At 34.3% G+C, this 17,890-nt stretch overlaps 1 protein-coding gene and 1 long non-coding RNA gene across 2 annotated transcripts in view; one reads left to right on the top strand and one right to left on the bottom strand.

Moving 5' to 3' along the window:
- The window catches only part of LOC143682889 (uncharacterized), a 133,793-nt gene that overhangs the window by 75,144 nt on the left and 40,759 nt on the right, over positions 1–17,890 (bottom strand). The gene's annotated exons all lie outside the window — the stretch shown is intronic.
- The window catches only part of COL10A1 (collagen type X alpha 1 chain), a 42,082-nt gene continuing 24,476 nt past the window's right edge, over positions 285–17,890 (top strand). The window contains exon 1 of the mRNA XM_077162710.1: positions 285–587. The gene's annotated coding sequence lies outside the window, so the exon portion shown is untranslated. The remainder of the gene's footprint in view (positions 588–17,890) is intronic.

Genomic DNA, 17,890 nt, shown 5'->3' with positions numbered 1-17,890 from the left:
AATCACATCTAATTGTGTATTTTTTAAAATACTGCTGATCCCAAAAGATTAGCATAAGAAAGAAGCCAGTAGTTTCCTAACATTGCCGATTAGAAGATAGATAAAGTCATTTTCCCTTCTAAAACGCACATACCATTTTGATTTATTATAAAACTACTGAAGGATTTGTTTTGAGTCATCCCAATGCAAGTGTTTGTGCCAAGGTGTCCTTCCATTCTTGCACTAACACATGAGATCAAATAAATGAAATTCCCCAATCCCTATCCACTTCTCAAAAAGTCACACTGACTGCTGGAAAACAACAGAAATTTATTCTCTTCTGGAAATGAATCAGAAGGCAGACCATCATCCGGTAGCCAGCATATGATTCAGCAGAGCTTTGTATAAAAAGTGTAAAGTTCAAAATCGACCCAAAAAGGGCTCTTGAAGTTGTGGATTGTTTTTACCCCTCCTGGAATCATTTATCGACTGCGTCTCTCAACTTCTGACTGTATGTGACAGAAAGAAGAACACATCAGGATGATAAACTAGTGACTTTCAAAGAGCAACCAACAACAAGCACTTAGGGACCCTTTCAGCAAATACAGGTAGGAGAAATGCAAATGTGTGACAGGTTTCTAAGACCAATTATATGATTAAATGAAAACAGGGCATGAATATTGGTTGTGAGTATTTAAACAATTTCTCAGAAGAAATAACAAAATGTGTTTAAAGAAACTATGATACCTTTTTCTGTGTCTCATAAGATTGTTATATCTGTCTTTTCTTGCCTCCCCTAAGGAATGGTTAAATAAAATGCAAACAATTTACAAACTCAATATTTTTTTCTGTATTTGAAGAGAAGTTGGAGTAGACAATTTAAACAAGAGGAGGAACACATCCATAGAGATGCACCAGAATTAACAAGAAGGCTATTATTTGAAATTTCATGTGTCTTCAAGTCATATATCATCTTTAAAGTAGTCCCAGATCTGTCCTCACTTTTGTAATTCTGAACATCTCCCAACAATGAGAGATCATCAGTATGGTTAGTTACATCGCTATTATGTAATAAAACAGCAAGAGACATTTGAACTCATTATAACTACTGAAACTAGAAAGTTCTTGCAAATTCAGAGGAATTGCCTCCAAAACATTCCTGAGTTCATTTGAGAGCTTGAGTTGCTAACATCTTTCTAAAAAAAAGGGAAATGCCAAATTGAAGATGGGAAGAAAAGCCTGGGAAAAAAATAGAAAAAAGACAATTGAATATGTTTTTCATTTTTCATACCATTTGAGTGTACTTTGAAAGCATTTTAATGCTGTTAATAGTACAAGAAAGGCATAACTTAAAGGGTCACAGGTTTTCAGCAGGAGCCTCAGTAGGAGAGTCAGACCAGCTACTGGTCTTTAGTATCAGTTTATGAGCACCCACTGGAAAGCCCCTTGAATGGAGGCGTGCCTTCTGTCTTTCTACCCATTTTCTCCATTTTGACCTTCTAATTCAGTTTGCCTTTTTTTTTTTTTTTTTTGGCTTTGTTTTGTTAAAAAAAAATGGGCCTAAATTGGAGGAGGAAAGGGAAAAACCCTCTCTTGTGGTTTCATACGCTTTTTTGTTATGGTCTACTGAAAAAAGTAACTTAAAAAAGGTACTTTCATAATCACTTGATCCCCCTTTGGACTCAAATCTCTTCAACAATTCATGCTAATATTTTTTTTAATTTAAAAAACTATTTAGTTTTAAGACAAACATTGGTTTTTGGCAGACAGCTGCTTCAACATAGTTTCAACTCTTTGAACGTGTCCCACAGTTCTTTTTCCCACTCTAAGCTTGCAAGATAGCAGTAGCCAAGGAAACTTCATGAGTGCTGAAAGCCCATAAAAGTTAATAACCTAGGGTTTCATTAAACAGCAGTAACACTGATAAATGACTGGTCTTGCACATTTTTACAGAAACTCTTGAATCACTGGAATTAATTACAATGAATAATAGTTGCAATTAATTCAAGATAAATGGGAGGAGGGAATCCCCATTCATAAACCAAATTAATCAAGAAAATATGAAGTGGAGGGAAAAGGGGCAAATATCTGGAATACATATTGGCAAAGGTTAGCTTCATTTTGTTTTCCCCAACCAGATCCCAAGTAATATAAGTAACTGTCAGCTGAAAATCTGGTCTCCTCCCTCTCCAGTCTTACCAGGCAGAGACAGAATAGATATGGAATATGGAATGAATATGCTTAGGCAGGCATGGAGGGAAAAAGAGAACGAACAAGCTGTGGATGAAGAAAGCAACAGCACACCTTCTCTCCAGGGAGTAAGTGGCTCTCAGTGGACCAGGAAGCTAGTTACATAAACTAGAGCCCTGGAGAACCAAAGGGATTGTGGCAAGAGGACTGTGCTGTGAGGGATGGGAAAGGACACAAAACAGTGTTGTCATCTGATCTCTATTTTCTTTCTATCCATAGATAACTTTGATATTACTTTCAAAAATATCAAGTTTTTTATATCAATTTGATAATATTAATTATCAAATTCTAAACAGAATTACTACTCAGGATATACAGATTTTTATTAAAAGCAAATATTGTGAAAGTGATAACATCTGACCACTCTTTTATCTCTATGTGATCAAACTCGTCTTTCAAATTTCAAAATAACTCAAATTTCTCATTATCCCCCACTACAGCTTCCTTCTGCCCTCCTTAATCATTCCCAATTAGCATCTATAATCTCCAACTCCCTTACTTCATCCACATTTTCTTTGTAACATATCCCTTTCTACCTTATACGGTATGAATATATCATGGCAATCCCTTAAATCATAAGCTAATTGAAAGCAGAGACCATTTAATACATCTTTTAACCATGCAGTACCTACGTATTAAAAAACAGTTTAATGAGATATATAACCTAAAAAAAAATGTAAACACAAAGCTGATTAGGTTTATAAGAAAATTAGAGGGTCAGGGTCAAAAGAGGGAAAACAGAAAATGGAGGAAACTAAGAGGCAAATGTGACATATCACTATTTTATATATTCACCCCAGAAAAAAAGGATAACAGGGAATAGGAATAATATTTTTTCAAAGTAAATAAATATTCTTGATTTTAACATTCCTTTACAATTTTACACAATGGCATAATCATAAAAGCATACCAGGATAAAAACTACTATTGAATTTGATTCAAGTCAACGTAATTTTTTCCCCACCCCATTTCCTACCTCAAATCCCTTTGGATAACTGCTTCTAATAATCTGTCTCTTCTTCCAGTGATTCTTTGGGTAAATACTTATCTACCTCTGTGTATACAAAAGATAGTATAAAATGTATAAATCTCTAAATCTTAATTTAAAAAAAAAATTAGTATATCTTAGGACTTGTTTCATTTCAGTATAGAGCTCCCTCTCTCCTTTTTTTTTTTAAAGAAGAGCATATTATTTCTTTGTGTGGATTCACTGTGGTTTATTCAACCAGTCCCTTTTATATGGACATTTGTCTTGTTTCTGATCTTTTACTTTTACAATCAATCTGCAATGAATAACTTCATTTATATATCATTTCATTCATGTGTAGAATACTGCTAGGTAAGTACACTTGTGATTTTGAGCTATTCAATGTCACTTTAAATTGTCTGTATTAACCTTTTAAAGGATAAATTCAAATTTCTTAAACTGGATTTAATATATATTAATATTATTTATTCTTAAAATATGGTCTTAGGCAAATGTTGGTTCACAATGGCCCTGTAGGTAACCTAGAAAGTGGTCACAAATTCCACAAGACACATTTGTGCTGTTGAGTGACAAGTGTTAAAAAATGAAAACCACTACTATAAAGTTTTAAATAAAGTGGTTATTCATAATAACAAGGGTTATTATCTTTCTCAGACTGTTATGAAAGATAATTTGGAAAAGTCAGGAAACAGCATAATAGCTAACTAACATGACAATATGTTTTCTATCAATGCCTACAAAAGCACTGACGCCATATTTGTACTCTTAACTAAAGAAATAGAAAAATGTTTCAAAGCCATATATTAACTCATTTGGCCACAAATAAAGTCTGCATGCTTCCTTTCAAAAACAAAGTTTTATTCTATAATAGCAGCCTTATTCAAAATCTGCACAGGGAGTAAAAAAAAAAAAAAAAACATAAAGAATAAGGTGGCTGGGTGGTTATAGAGAGAGTTTGCTTTGTTTTAATCCTGAAAAATGTTTCTACTTCATGAAGAAGAATTATTTTTTATTCTCAAAACAATTCACTATTTTTCCTCACCTATAAGAAAATATAGCCAAATCAGGGAATGAAATAAGATGGCTCTGTTAAGAGAAGTATCTTCTGATTATTAATCCTGAGATATAAACACAGTCAAACACTGCTTTGTTTTTAGTTTGATGGGTGAAATAAAACAGAACGAAGAAATCATTTAATTTCATCATCAAATAGAGCCAAATAGCTTCTCAGGGAGGACCTCTCCCTTTCATAATTAAGTTAACCTGTAAATTTACCAAATAAACATGGTGAATGGTGTACTTTTAAATGGTTATAACACTACCTCACTGTCCGATATTTTTTTTTTTAAAGCAATATGAAGTTTTGCGTATTTTTTAATCAATATTTTGCTAGGAGACTTAAAATAAGGTTGACATAAAAATTCCAAAACACCAGCATGCTTAACTGTAGCAAGGAGTGCAACGTGTTAGGATGAATCTGTTGTCAGAGTTCAGGAAAGAAAACAAGACCTAACCATGCCTCTCTTTGGGAGGCAACTGACTTACTGTGGACGATGTTAAGATCCAGGAATGGAAAGAGACGGAAGCCTTGGGGACAACATCTTTTAATTTTGCCAAAACATCACTTCAGATATTTGGTGTTTTGTTGAAACGGCAAGCATATTTACCAACTATTTTTAAATTTCACATATTTTATGTTACTATGATATCTATGTAACCAAAACAAACAAAAAACCAGTTAACTATTATATTGCTGCTATTCAAGGAAGAAAAATATATGACAAATCAATGTTAATTTGAGATTCATGTTTGAATATCTCTTTGGTCAATTCCTTCAAGTTGCATATCAGCAAAGTAAGCCTAGAACTATTATCCTTCGATACGCATTATAGTTCCTATTTTTAAAGATGCACCCTCCATTTTCTGGATGCAATTCATGCAATTTTACTCTGAAATAGTATCTGGAAAATCTTTTGGCATTTCTTTCCCTGAAGGCTATTTTGCCAAACTACATTTAAATGTTTTGCAAAAGTCCACAGAGATGGCATGGAAACAATCCTTTCAAGGTCAAGCCTTTAGCTCACTAAGCCTTTAGGTCACTACAGCCTCCAAATCACAGGAGCTGTTCATGGTATATATATATATCTATATACCATGAGATATAGGGAAGGAAAATAACTAAAACAATAGGAAAGTTATTAAGGTTGAATCATAAGAAACTACTGATATTTGTTGCTTACATAAAAGAATGGCAATTGTATAAGGTTCAATTTACCATATTCCTGAAGCCTGACAAAAAAGATGCAACTATGACTAAGACTTGATTCAAAGACTGGAACAAAATGTTTTACAACTTAAAGTAAAATGGAGAAATGGGGTATTAGGTTTTTCTTCCATTTTGAGCTTCAATCGAACAGAAACTCTATAAAACACTGTGTTTAAAGACAAAGTGAATGTACTCATCTGACAACAAATATTGTTTGTTCTATAATAGAGCTAAATTCACTGTCGAGGTGTTTTGTGAAACATTCAGAACTGATGTTTGTGGATACTCTATGCAAGAATATGATTAAAAACAGACTGATCTTGTATGTCTTATCAAAATAGTGTATCTTATCACAAATTAAAGCTAAAACCATGCAAGGCTGTAATTGTTACAAGTTTTTAAGAAACAATGCCTAATTCCAATTAACCTCACTACTCAAAAGTTGAATTATTTATATAAGTATATATGTATGTGCATATATTTTATATATGTGTGTATATATATAATTTTGTCAAATGTTACACATTAGGCTACTTCAAGTAATTAAGGTTTTACTTTTTTTTCCCAAAAAGCAATGTAGTTCAGCCATCTAGTGGTAAGATATAAAGTAATCATCTTCCTTGAATTTTATTATGCTATAAAAATATGACTAGCAATAGGGAGGGGTATTGTAGGCTATTTACATTTACTGGTTCTTTTATCTCATGATCTCACAGAATCTAATCAAGAACTTGGGGGCATTTTCTTAGAGGACCTTTAAAAAGTCATGTATAAATACCAACATGTGTAAACATTAATTTTAGTTAACTTTTTAATTACACTCTCATAAGCCATATAATTATAAAACATGCTATTACCTTAACAAATAAGTAAATTTGACCCTAAATTTGCCAATAGAAAACTTAACCCTATAGGGGATACAGTTTAGTGGTAGAGCAGATTAATTCATAGAATTCACAGGATAATTTAGTAAATATTATCATTAGGTACTGTAAGAGCAGAGGTAGAGAAATGCTTAAGCCTGACTACCTAGAAAACTTCCTAGAGGAGGTGTTATTTGAACTAAATTTTGAAGGAAAAAAAGATAATTCACTAGATGGGTAAGGAAGAGGGAGAGTCAGTCATTAAAGAATACATAGACAAAGGAAAAAGAACACGGCAGGTTAAGTAATCTGTCATAGTGAGAGTAAATTTTATATGTGGAGCAACAGTCAGAGATGGGTGGGAAATGTGATAAGGGGTAGGGGGCTTATGACAAGAGATGTCAACCTTTCTCTCTGCCTTCTAGGTTCTGCCTATGTGAATATGTCATCTCCCAAGTCTCCAACATCCACTTATAGATGTGTCCCTCTCTCTCTCTCTCATTCTACCCTCAAACAACTAAGTCCAATAGATACTCCCAACTCTTTAGGTTGAAAACTATAATCATCATCTGCGAAAGTTTTGTTTATGCTCTTGTATTCCAAACATTAATGAATGATGCCTTAAGCTTTCAAGTGACCAAGACTAAAACCTAAAGTCTTTCCTTTATTACAACTCCCCCAATAAATGAAATATAAGACTGTAGATTCCATCTTCTTCCTATAAACACCACATCTTTCTATCCCCTCTGGGACTTCTTAGTCTCCATGTCTAGAAAGTTTCCATTAGGGGATGGGAAATATGTGTCTGGAGAACAAGCAAGATATTCGGTAGACACCAGCTAAAGGAACATCAGCATGTAAACAATAGCTGAGGTTACGACAATACATGTGACTATTTAGGTAGCCCCTGCAGCACAAGGAAGAGGACCAACCATAGGACCTTTAAGAACCCTGACATTCATAGGATGAGCAAAATAGAAGAAAGAAGTTAAAGAATAAGACAAAGAAGAAAGGCAGAGCTCATGGGAATGCCAGGGGAGAGAGGTGGTAAGAAAGTCAAAGGAGGTGAAGGTTTTGAGAAGGGGTAATTTATAAATTTAGATGTTTAGAAGAATGGCAATACGACAACTGAAAATGTATCTCTTAACTTAGGAATTTGGAGTTTCTTGTTGACCTCTCAAGAACAGTGGAACGAAGCTAAGCATTATACTAGAGTTGTAAAAGAGTAAATTTCAAAGTCTGGGGCAATTTAAACATGAAGTAGGGCTGTGAAGGGAAGGAGCGAAAGAGAAGGAAACACGGAGCTACAGGAAGGTTTCTCTTTCTGTTTTATAGTATGCAAAGTCTTAGACATGTTAAAAAGTTTACAGATGGAGTTGGTGAAGACAGGACAGAGAATAAACGGTAGAATGGAAGTCCTATGTGAGACAGAGGGTGAATCCAGCATACAGAAGGAATGCCCTGGAGAAAGAGCAAAGTACCTCATTCTCTGGCATGCTAACATGGATAACACCATAATAGATGAGTTTAAAGGTACAGGAAAGAGGTACTGAAAACATTGTTATCTAATGTTTTCTCTTGTTTTTGAAGAAGCAGGGACCAGGATGAAAGGGATGGAAGTCGAATGATGAAGTTGAACATAAGATTCATGGAGGTACATTGAACAGTCAATCATTAAGTTCAACTTTAAGGTCCTAAAATCATAGTCATCATTAGATGAAAAAGACAAAATAGTTAGGTCTTATCCAATCATAGATTCCCATTCAAATCCTGAACTTTCCAACTAGTTTAACACCTGCATTTCAGAAGCCAACTATACTGAAAGCATAACGAAAATGAAGACACTGCTTCCTTTTAAAGTAAATTAAGAAATGCAAACTTAGAGCAAACTCCACCTCTTCCAAAATTTCCATTTCTCCTTCTCCTTTGTGAGGAAGGGTGTACCAGAATCAGCCAGGTCACTCTAACCCTGTATCTTAGTCAAAGAAGTAGCTTAGTAAAATAAAATAGGTGTTTTCAAAAAAAAGTTGGCACCAATTACTATTTACATAATATGTCCTTAATAAGCTTCAGAAGCCAAAATAAATGTCCTGATGCTCCAGAAATGAAAGAATATTTGATGGGACAAAATTATCAGTTTACAAATGGCTTAATTATCAAGAAAAGAGCTGTTCTTATTCACAGACTATAGTGGAATATTTTCTTGTGGCTGTTTTTATTTTAATTTAAAGTTATATTTCTGTGCTAGGCAATGAATTGATATTTACTGTAGAAAAATTAAAAAATGATAGACTTTATTCCCACTATAAATGGGAAGCAAAAATAAAAAATTATGGTGTTTAACATACAATTTCTAAACTCAACTCTAAATTGACAATCCAGTATCACACTTTTGAATATTTCTATGCACTGTCTTTTCTTAATAACACTGTGAATTTTTTTTAACTTTTTTATTGTATAACAACATACGAAGCAAAGAAAGAAAAAAGCAGTAGTTTTCAAGTATGTTTCAATAAGTAGTTACAAGACCAGTTCCAGAGTTTGCCATGGGCTATTACACTATCACCTCAGATTTTTCCTTCCAGCTGCTCCAGAACATTGGAGACTAGAAGGAATAAATATTTTTTTATCATCAAAATTGACTTTTCCCCCTTTTTTGTGAAAAATAATGTATATACAAAAATGCAATAAATTTCAAAGCACAGCACAACAAGTTGTAGAACAGATTTCAGTTTGGTATGGGTTATAATTCCACAATTTTAGGTTTTTACTTCTAGCTGCTCTAAGATACTGGAGACAAAAAGACACATCAATATAATAATTCAGCAATCATACCTGTTTGTTAAATCCTACCTTCTCTGTATAACTTCACCATCACCTTTGATATTTCTCCCACTCTTTAGGGGTATTTGGGCTATATCCATTTTAACTTTTTCACATTGGAAGGGGCTGTTGATAACATGGGGCAGGGAGATGGAACCAGCTGATGTTCTGGAGAGGCTGGGTCCTCTAGGTTTCAGGACTTCTCTGGTCCAGTGACCCATCTGGAGTATGCATGTTTCTAGAAAGTTACCCCAGTGCATGGAACCTTTGTACAATCTTATATATCGTTCTAGCTGTTCTTTAGCATTGGCTAGAATGGTTTTGGTTGGGGTTTGGCAAGCTATGACTGGTAGCAATGTCTAACTGAAGCCTGCATAAGAGTGGCCTCCAGAATAGCCTGTTGACTATTTGAATTATCTCACCCACTGATACTTTATTAACACCGTGAAATTTAAAAGCATACCACTAGACCACATTTAAATTATTTGAATTCAACAGCCCTATATTAACAAACTTAAATAAGGAACAACATATAAGTACTTAATATCTTTCAACTGAATAAATGGAATAAAATTTTGCTCTAAAATGCCTTCTAATCAACAATAATGTAGAGGATGTAAATAAAAAAACAGTAAAAGTATAAGTTGAGAACATAGAAGACTTTTCTTCTGTACAATTTATTTTGAGGAAAAACTAGCCAAGGAAAATATGCACAGTAAAAATGTATTTGTATGCATGAATGAGATCCAAGACGGCTGAGAAATTTACAAGAAGGCCTCCATGTTCTAACCTGAGAGTCTCTAATGATGTGCAGAGGACAGAAAAGTGACAGGCCAGGCAAGGAAGGCGGCAGCAAGATGGGCTGGATAATTGCTCCAAGGCAAAAAGAGGACTGAGGCGCTGACATAAATTATAATTAGGAGCTGCAAATCCTAATCCTTGAACAAATCCAGAAAAATTTCAATCCAGAGACACTGAGATTTTAAGAGACAAAAGATAAGTTTTAAATGCCATAAAAATTGCCAAATTAGATCATATTCAATATTTATAATTATAAAAATTATAAAAGCATATATAATCTGAAATCATGTTTCCACTTATAAAATGTAAATTCTAATCATACCAACTAAATCCATTTAGGCAATGTTTAAATATGATCATCATATAGGGTACACATAGTTTTAAGTGACATTCCAAAACATACCACACTTGAAGTTTTTTCAAGTAAATAAAGTTCCAGTTTCTTTACATCCAAATATTGTATTAAGTGATGTGGTAATTAGGTTCCGGTGTTAACTTGGCCAGGTGAAGGTACCTAGTTCTATTGCTGTGGACATGAGCCAATGGCCTGTGAACCTCATTTGTTGCCGATTACATCTGCAGTCAGCTAGGAGGTGTGCTTGCTGCAATGAGTGATGTTTGATTTAATTGGCTCGTGTTTAAATTTGAGAGGTCAATGTAGCACAGCCCAAGCAACTCAGCACACCTCATCTCAGCACTGGAAGCTCAGCCCAGGCCTTTGGAGATGCAGAAAAAAATCACCCCGGGGCAAGTTGTTGAAACCCAGAGGCCTGGAGAGAAGGCCAGCAGAGATTACCCTGTGCCTTCCCATGTAAGAAAGAACCTCAGTTGAAAGTTAGCTGCCTTTCCTCTGAAGAACTAATGAAATAAATCCCCTTTTATTAAAAGCCAATCCATCTCTGGTGTGTTGCATTCCAGCAGCTAGCAAACTAGAACAAGTGACAAGAAAAAAATAGCAGAAAGGAACTAATAATGAGCAACATCAAATAAAAACAAACTTAGCAAAAACTGAGTCTTTGGTACATTACCTAAAAAGTCACTTTTCTCCAACTACTTCTCTCCATCTTCATTGCACCATTCTAGCACAAGCCATCATTTTCTTAATTTATCTCCTGGTGACCAATGAACTCCCCTTATATGATGTTCCCCATATTGTGGACAGAGTAATCTTTTAAAACCCCATACCTCATAGGTCATTCTTACGTAAGAGTCCTTCAAACCCTGGCTTCTCATTGCCCTTGTTAAAGAGGAGACTCTTTCTCCAGGCTACAAAACTGCCCATTTATCTCCTATTTGCTAAGTCTCATCCCTCATGGCACACAGGCGTTCTTTCAGCTCTGCAGCAGCAGTTTGAGGACAGTCATCAAAGTGAGTTTGAGGGCAGTCATCAAAGTGACATGTCATAGGGAATAAGGTAAAAATACTATACCAACACATTCAACTGGAGCACTTGTTAGGAAGGGAATACTGGACATTAGATAAAAAGCCACACATCTTAATTTGTGTAAGTGAAATTTCTTATTTCAATTTCTCATCATTAAAGCAAGGAGAATGGGCAAAAAGACCCCTAAAAATCATCAAGCTCTCTGATTCTGTAATTCTTTCACCACTTATTTTACATGGATTTTCCAGAACAAAGGTACCTACCCCAATCTCTAAATTTATTTGGTGCACTGGCATTAAGTTCAATGATTTCCTTTTGATTTAGTGCTTACACTAGGCACTGGGGCTCTTTTCGAAAATGTCATTTCTCTTATTTAGAGAGTAGCAACTCTTTTTGACGGTTGTCCTTTGGTTCACCTTTGTTAAAAGCAACAGTGCTATGTCCTTCTCTATTTAAATCTGCTCTGTTCTGAATGCTTCATCTCAGGCTCAAATTATTTATCCTGCTAAAGCAATCTTTGAATAGGGCAGTATTCTGTATTAACTGGCAAGGAAATAATTCAGATTATACTCCTGAAGATGCAGACTCAGTCTAGGAAAGAAAACACACCCCATCTATCAGATTTCCTGTCAAGACACAGTAGGAAGACACAGGTATAAATTAGTATTTAGAAACTGAAATTTTGCAGAGGTGAAAACAGCAACTTAAGTTATCATGAAAAATAGTGTTCTTAATTTAATATTTTAGAAGTCATGAGTAATTTAAATTGTGTTGAATTTGCTAATAATATCACCTACAACTTCAAATTCTGAACCAAATGTGTAATTACCCTAAAATGCCCTGCCAGGCAAAATATATTTTGAGAACTTTGTTGGCTTAATGTCCACTTGTTTTTATCCATGGATTATGTACTTGCCTTATAATAAAGAAAAATTTAGGAAAAATCATGAAATAGGCTAAAAATTCAAGGGTCTAGGAAAGTCTGCAAAGGATGGTCATTTCCCATCACCTATATTTTCAGACTGACCCAGTGATAAAAATTAAGGATTGGCTCCTTAGAATAAGCTGTGATTCATAAATCAGTGCCATGTAATATAAATTTATTAAAAATATTTCTTTACATAGATTCTTATTTTTCCAACTGTTTTCATCTTGATTTACTTATAAAAATGACTGCCTATAAAATAAACCATGGGTGCACAGATGGTTCAGTTGTAGAATGCATGCCTTCCATGCAGGAGACCTGGGTTCGATTTCTGGACCATGCACCGCCACCCCCCCAAAATTAAAATAAACCACTCAAAATATGTACAAAAAGTCAACATACTTAGGGGAACAAGGGTAGTTCTGTGGTAGAATTCTCGCCTGCCATGTGGGAGACCCAGGTTCATTCTCAGCCCACACACTTCCCAAAAAACAAACAAGCAAAACAAACAAACAAAAATTCAACAAATGGTGCTGTAATAATGTGATACGCACATGGCAAAATAATGAAATGTGACCTAGCCATACAGCATACAAAAAAAAATCAACATACTTAAGTAAATCTGAATATTAAACACTATCTTGCCCATTGCTTCTTTTCCATAGAGAAAAATAAAAAAAATTCTCAAAAAAATCATTACTTGAAAAAAAAATGTTAGTTGAGAGTTAATTATGACTTTGCAGTATGAACCATTCAATGTCTAGCCATTTTAACTTTAATAAAAAAATTGATATACTGAATACACACTATACTCTGTTACTGTATTAATACTTCTGTTAATTAACGAGTACAATAAAAATCAATATTCACAATGCAGGATTCAGTAATACTAGCAAACATATATATATTAACTGTAAGTTTGGGAATATACCTGTCCATCACTATATTCAATTGTATTCACTGTATTTACTATGCAATCTTTGGGTGGCATATATGGTAAATTGCAATGAAAACAAATGTTACATTCTTTTCTCTTTTGTCTTTTCATAAGGATTTTGAAAAAATATCATGTATTTTTAGAATAGATTATACTTGTATATGATACAACATTCAAAGGTAAAGACTGGCTACAATGAAAAACTAGTCTCCCTTCTCCATTCCTGTCCACTGCCCACTCAATTCCCCTTCCAAAAGGCAACCAGTCATAACTAGATTTTTTGTGTATCCTTACACAAGAAACATGTGACATTCACAATTATGTGTATGTATTTTACACAAATCCTGTAACTATATACATTAAACACATTTTTTCTCCTAGTAAACATCAGCACATCACAAAGCAACTCCTTTTTAATGACTGCTTAATGTTCCATTGTACAGATGTACCAAAATGTCACTAGTCTTTAAAATATTTGGGCAATTCCCTTCTTTTGCTATTAAACAACAGTGCAGTGAATGACCCTGTAAATACATCATCTGCACACAGGAAACTCTTATCTGTAGGATAAATTCTTAGAGATGAAATTGGGTACAGGCCAATTTTAATATTTTTAGTACACTAAAAATTTAAGGTGTTATCCTTAAATTTTGTATTAAACTTACAATTCCTGCAGCAATTTCTATTTGCATTTTTAAATTATGAATGAGACTTTTTATCTTTGCATACATTTAAAGCCATTATTAAAAGCTATGCTTTTAATAATTTTTTAAGAGACTCTATATATTATGACTATTAGACCTTGTTCATTAATGACTTGGGAATTTTTCTCCTGGTTTTCCATTTGTCTTTAACTTTGCTTAGGTTTTTTCCTTATATGTAAATTTATAAATTGTCAGATTCACAGAACTTTTTTTTGATAGTTTCTTGGTTAGGAGTCATACTTTGAGAGGCTTTTTTTTTTGACTTCAGGATTAAAGAAAAGTACCTCTCTCCCTCCCCCATTTACTTCTGATGATTTTTCAACTTCTTTTTAAATATTTAAATCTTTGATTTATATGGCACTTATTTTGCTGACAGGTGTGAGGCAGGGCTCAATTTTATTTTTCAGAAGTCTATCTATGTGTTCTTGTTCTTTTAAAGTTAGATTTCTAAAATTCGATTATTACAGAGTAATCCATTTTCTATCAACTTGAAATGCTGTCCTTATCATACACCAAATTTCCCAGAACCTGAGACTTTTATTTCTGGGCCTTCTATTCAGTTTGAAAAATGATGATTCTTAAGCAATGTTGACTGAAAAAATTTAGAGTATAATGAAATTTAAGAAAATAAATGTTATGTTGTCGCTATCATTACAGGAATCTATACCATACAAAGTAAATATTTATTTGAGCCTTAACCCTTGTTAATCCTTTAATCCTCCCCTCCTCTTTGATGCATATTTTCTTTCTTTAAAGACAAAGTTTCCAGGGACAGTCACATGGAAAAAGAATGCAAAGTGACCCCACCATACAGCATACAACCAAAAAAAGAGAGAACGTTTCCAAGGGCCAACTGAGACTTTCCCCAGCTTTAACCCAAAGGGATTTCTTTGCCCAGCTCAAGTGAAGCAACTCCAATTACTTACAAATACAGATAGCTTCAGTGATATTGCTTCTTTACTCTTTTATTTGAACTTGAGAGGTCAATGTACAATCAAGATCATTTTATTAGGCTCTCTAGAATCATAGGTTGATGCCACTTACTCAAAAAAGTGCACAGCTAAGGTCTGTCGCAGCCTGGAAAACCTTGGATTTGCCTAATTCCTTTTTAACTATACACTGGACTTTATCTCAGAATATCCATATCCCTTTATCATATCTCAGAAACTCCCCTGCTTCAAATTCTGTCCAGCAAACCCACTACAAAAAGTATAGAAGTTTTTCTAACCAGTATTAACTGTAAGCATAATCAATAAGTTGGGCTGTGCAACATGTGCTAAAACCTGAAAATGAACAATAAATTAAGAGAGCATGAGACAAACCGTTTTCATATTTATTGGATAGAAAATAAAAATTTTTAGACCACAGTGAACATACTGTAAACAAATGTCTGGAACATTAAAAGTAGAAAGATTATATAGCATGACAGAAAAATTACTTATTAGGTAAGAGATAAAGAGAAAATTATTTTAACAGTAATCAGTAAGATGAAAATGGCAGGTCTTCCAATAAAATAATGTAGAATCAATTTTAATAACTTAAGTGTGAAACTTGTGGGCTTATCCTAAAGCAATGATGTAACCAATCTTTCTGAGGGGCAATAAAGAACAGAGGCTTTGCGTTTTAGCATTAGTTTTCTCCATCAATTTAACGGTATTGCTTAGTTTTAGAATTTTACATTGAAAAGTTAATGAATTCAGATCTTATGATGAACATAGCCCAAATGTTTTATTGCTTGTTAATTTCATCATACCTCATCTTTCAAAATAAATCGATCTGTAGACATTTCATAGTAATCAGTATTGATTTCCCTTGTGTAACACAGCACCCTTTACAGAGGGAAGGGAAGATCTTAAAGGAGCTTCCAATTTATTAAATACTTCAAGACAGAAACCTGAAGGAAGCTTTTATATCTTAAAACTTTGTGCACACATCAGATTTAAAAAGCATTCCATTATTTGGGTGTTGTTATGTGATTGAACCTGATCTCACAAACCTGATGTGTGACTCGAGCCTTTTATTAGCTTGTTCATTCACTCTGAAAATAGTTCAATATCATATTCTTTTTAGCTGGCTGCTGCTTTTTCCCTTAGGGTACTTCTCAGTGCTAGCTCCTAGCACATTGTAAGACAAATCCAGTAATCTTCCACAAAATTGTATAGAGGACAGTCAACGCCATCAGTTTAAGATCCCTTCTTGAAAAAAGTCTCATTTTGAGCTATATGCCACGTAGAGAATTTATTCTCCTGTTAGGTTGTATTTGTGGCTAGGATACAGTGAACTCACTCAAGGTGGCCAGAACACATGCCACTGATTCCCACTGCTGGTTTACTTCCTGTTATCACACCTGGCTATCCTAAGGATTACATTACTGGTCTGAAGTCTAACAAACAGTCATTCCAAAGTCTGGGGGGCAGGGTGGGGGAGAGAACTGCAAACAAACTCTAAGAGTTTACTTACTAGCTTATTGGAATGTGCGAAGTCTAAATCCACTTCATGAAAAAATCAAAGTTCATTTGAATACACCCAAATATTTGAGTTCTAAATTTAGAGGCATATTTAGGGTAATATAGAAAACCAGAAAAAACAAGTTCAATAAATATACTTAGTAGCTTAGTGCATGTGAATGGATGTTGGTGTTCTCCTTTAAGCTTACATTTTAACACTGGAACAAAAATAAATGTCTTCATTTTCATAATTTGTTATATAAAGGACTCTAATTATATAGGAAATCCAAATATCTATAGAATGGCTGAAACCACAAATGAGCTCTGGATATCCTAATTATAAAAAAACAGATGACTGTTTTTTTGGCAATGAGTTTGAAAAATCATAATGAAAAATCTCCTAATTTCACCAAATTTGTCCTCAAGCTGTAAACAAGGTTTAAGATATTCCATTTACATTGGCACATGTACATTGATAAAGGGTCACCGACTATCTTACAAACTGTTATAGATTAAGATTCAACAGAGAAGACACATGATACACAAACACTATTACAAGTTCAGCCATAGAATGAACACCAAAGTGACCATCTCTTGGTTCGATAATAATGAAACTAATGACTATACTTAGTTTGGTTGAGTGAATGATTTATTTCTTACATTTATTCATAAGTGCTCATTTAAAAACCCAAATAAGGAGCATAGCCAAATGAAGTAATAAATGGCATGCTCCCTTCCATAACTATGCCTAACAAGGACCATAACCCATTGGCAGTTTTTATGGGGGGGGGAAACTATTGTAGGACTAACTCATTTTGAACAAGTTCAAAAATAACCAAGTTGTTAGAAAGCAAAAATTATTTTTCCAGTAATTTTATAGTAATAGGAAAACGTGTTTGACAGAACCAGAGCCTCCTTCCAAATATGGTATAACTCATAATGCCTCTCTCTATATATATTTTTTAACATGGGCAGGCACCAGGAATTGAACCCAGGTCTCCGGCATGGCAGGCGAGAACTCTGCCACTAAGCCACCATGGCCAGCCCCATAATGCCTATATTTTTATTCCACAAATTCCACTGTCCTGGTCAGGCTCACGTGTCAACTTGGCCAGGTGGTGGTACCTATTTATCTGGTTGGGCAAGTGCTGGCCTGTCTGTTACTGTAAGGACATTTCATAGAATTAAATCATGATCACATCAGCTGCATCCACAGTTGATTCCATTTGTAATCAGCCAAGGGGAGTGTCTTCTCTAATGAGTGATGCTTAATGTAATCACTGGAAGCCTTTTAAGGAGGATTCAGAAAAGACAGGCTCTCTTCTCTTTCTGCTTCAGCTGGCGAGCCTCTACTGTGAAGTTCGTCCAGACCCTCCATCAGAGTTGTTAGCTTCACAACCTGCCCTACAGATTTTGGACTCTATGTTCCCATGGTTATATGAGAAACTTTTATAAAATTTACATTTATGGATATTTCTTGTTGATTCTGTTTCTCTGAAGAACCCTAGCTAATACACCCACCA

The sequence above is a fragment of the Tamandua tetradactyla genome, chromosome 5 (assembly GCF_023851605.1).
Source record: "Tamandua tetradactyla isolate mTamTet1 chromosome 5, mTamTet1.pri, whole genome shotgun sequence".
NCBI lineage: Eukaryota > Metazoa > Chordata > Mammalia > Pilosa > Myrmecophagidae > Tamandua > Tamandua tetradactyla.
The sequence above is the reverse complement of the archived record's forward strand: the minus strand, read 5'-3'. Positions and strand labels throughout refer to the sequence as shown.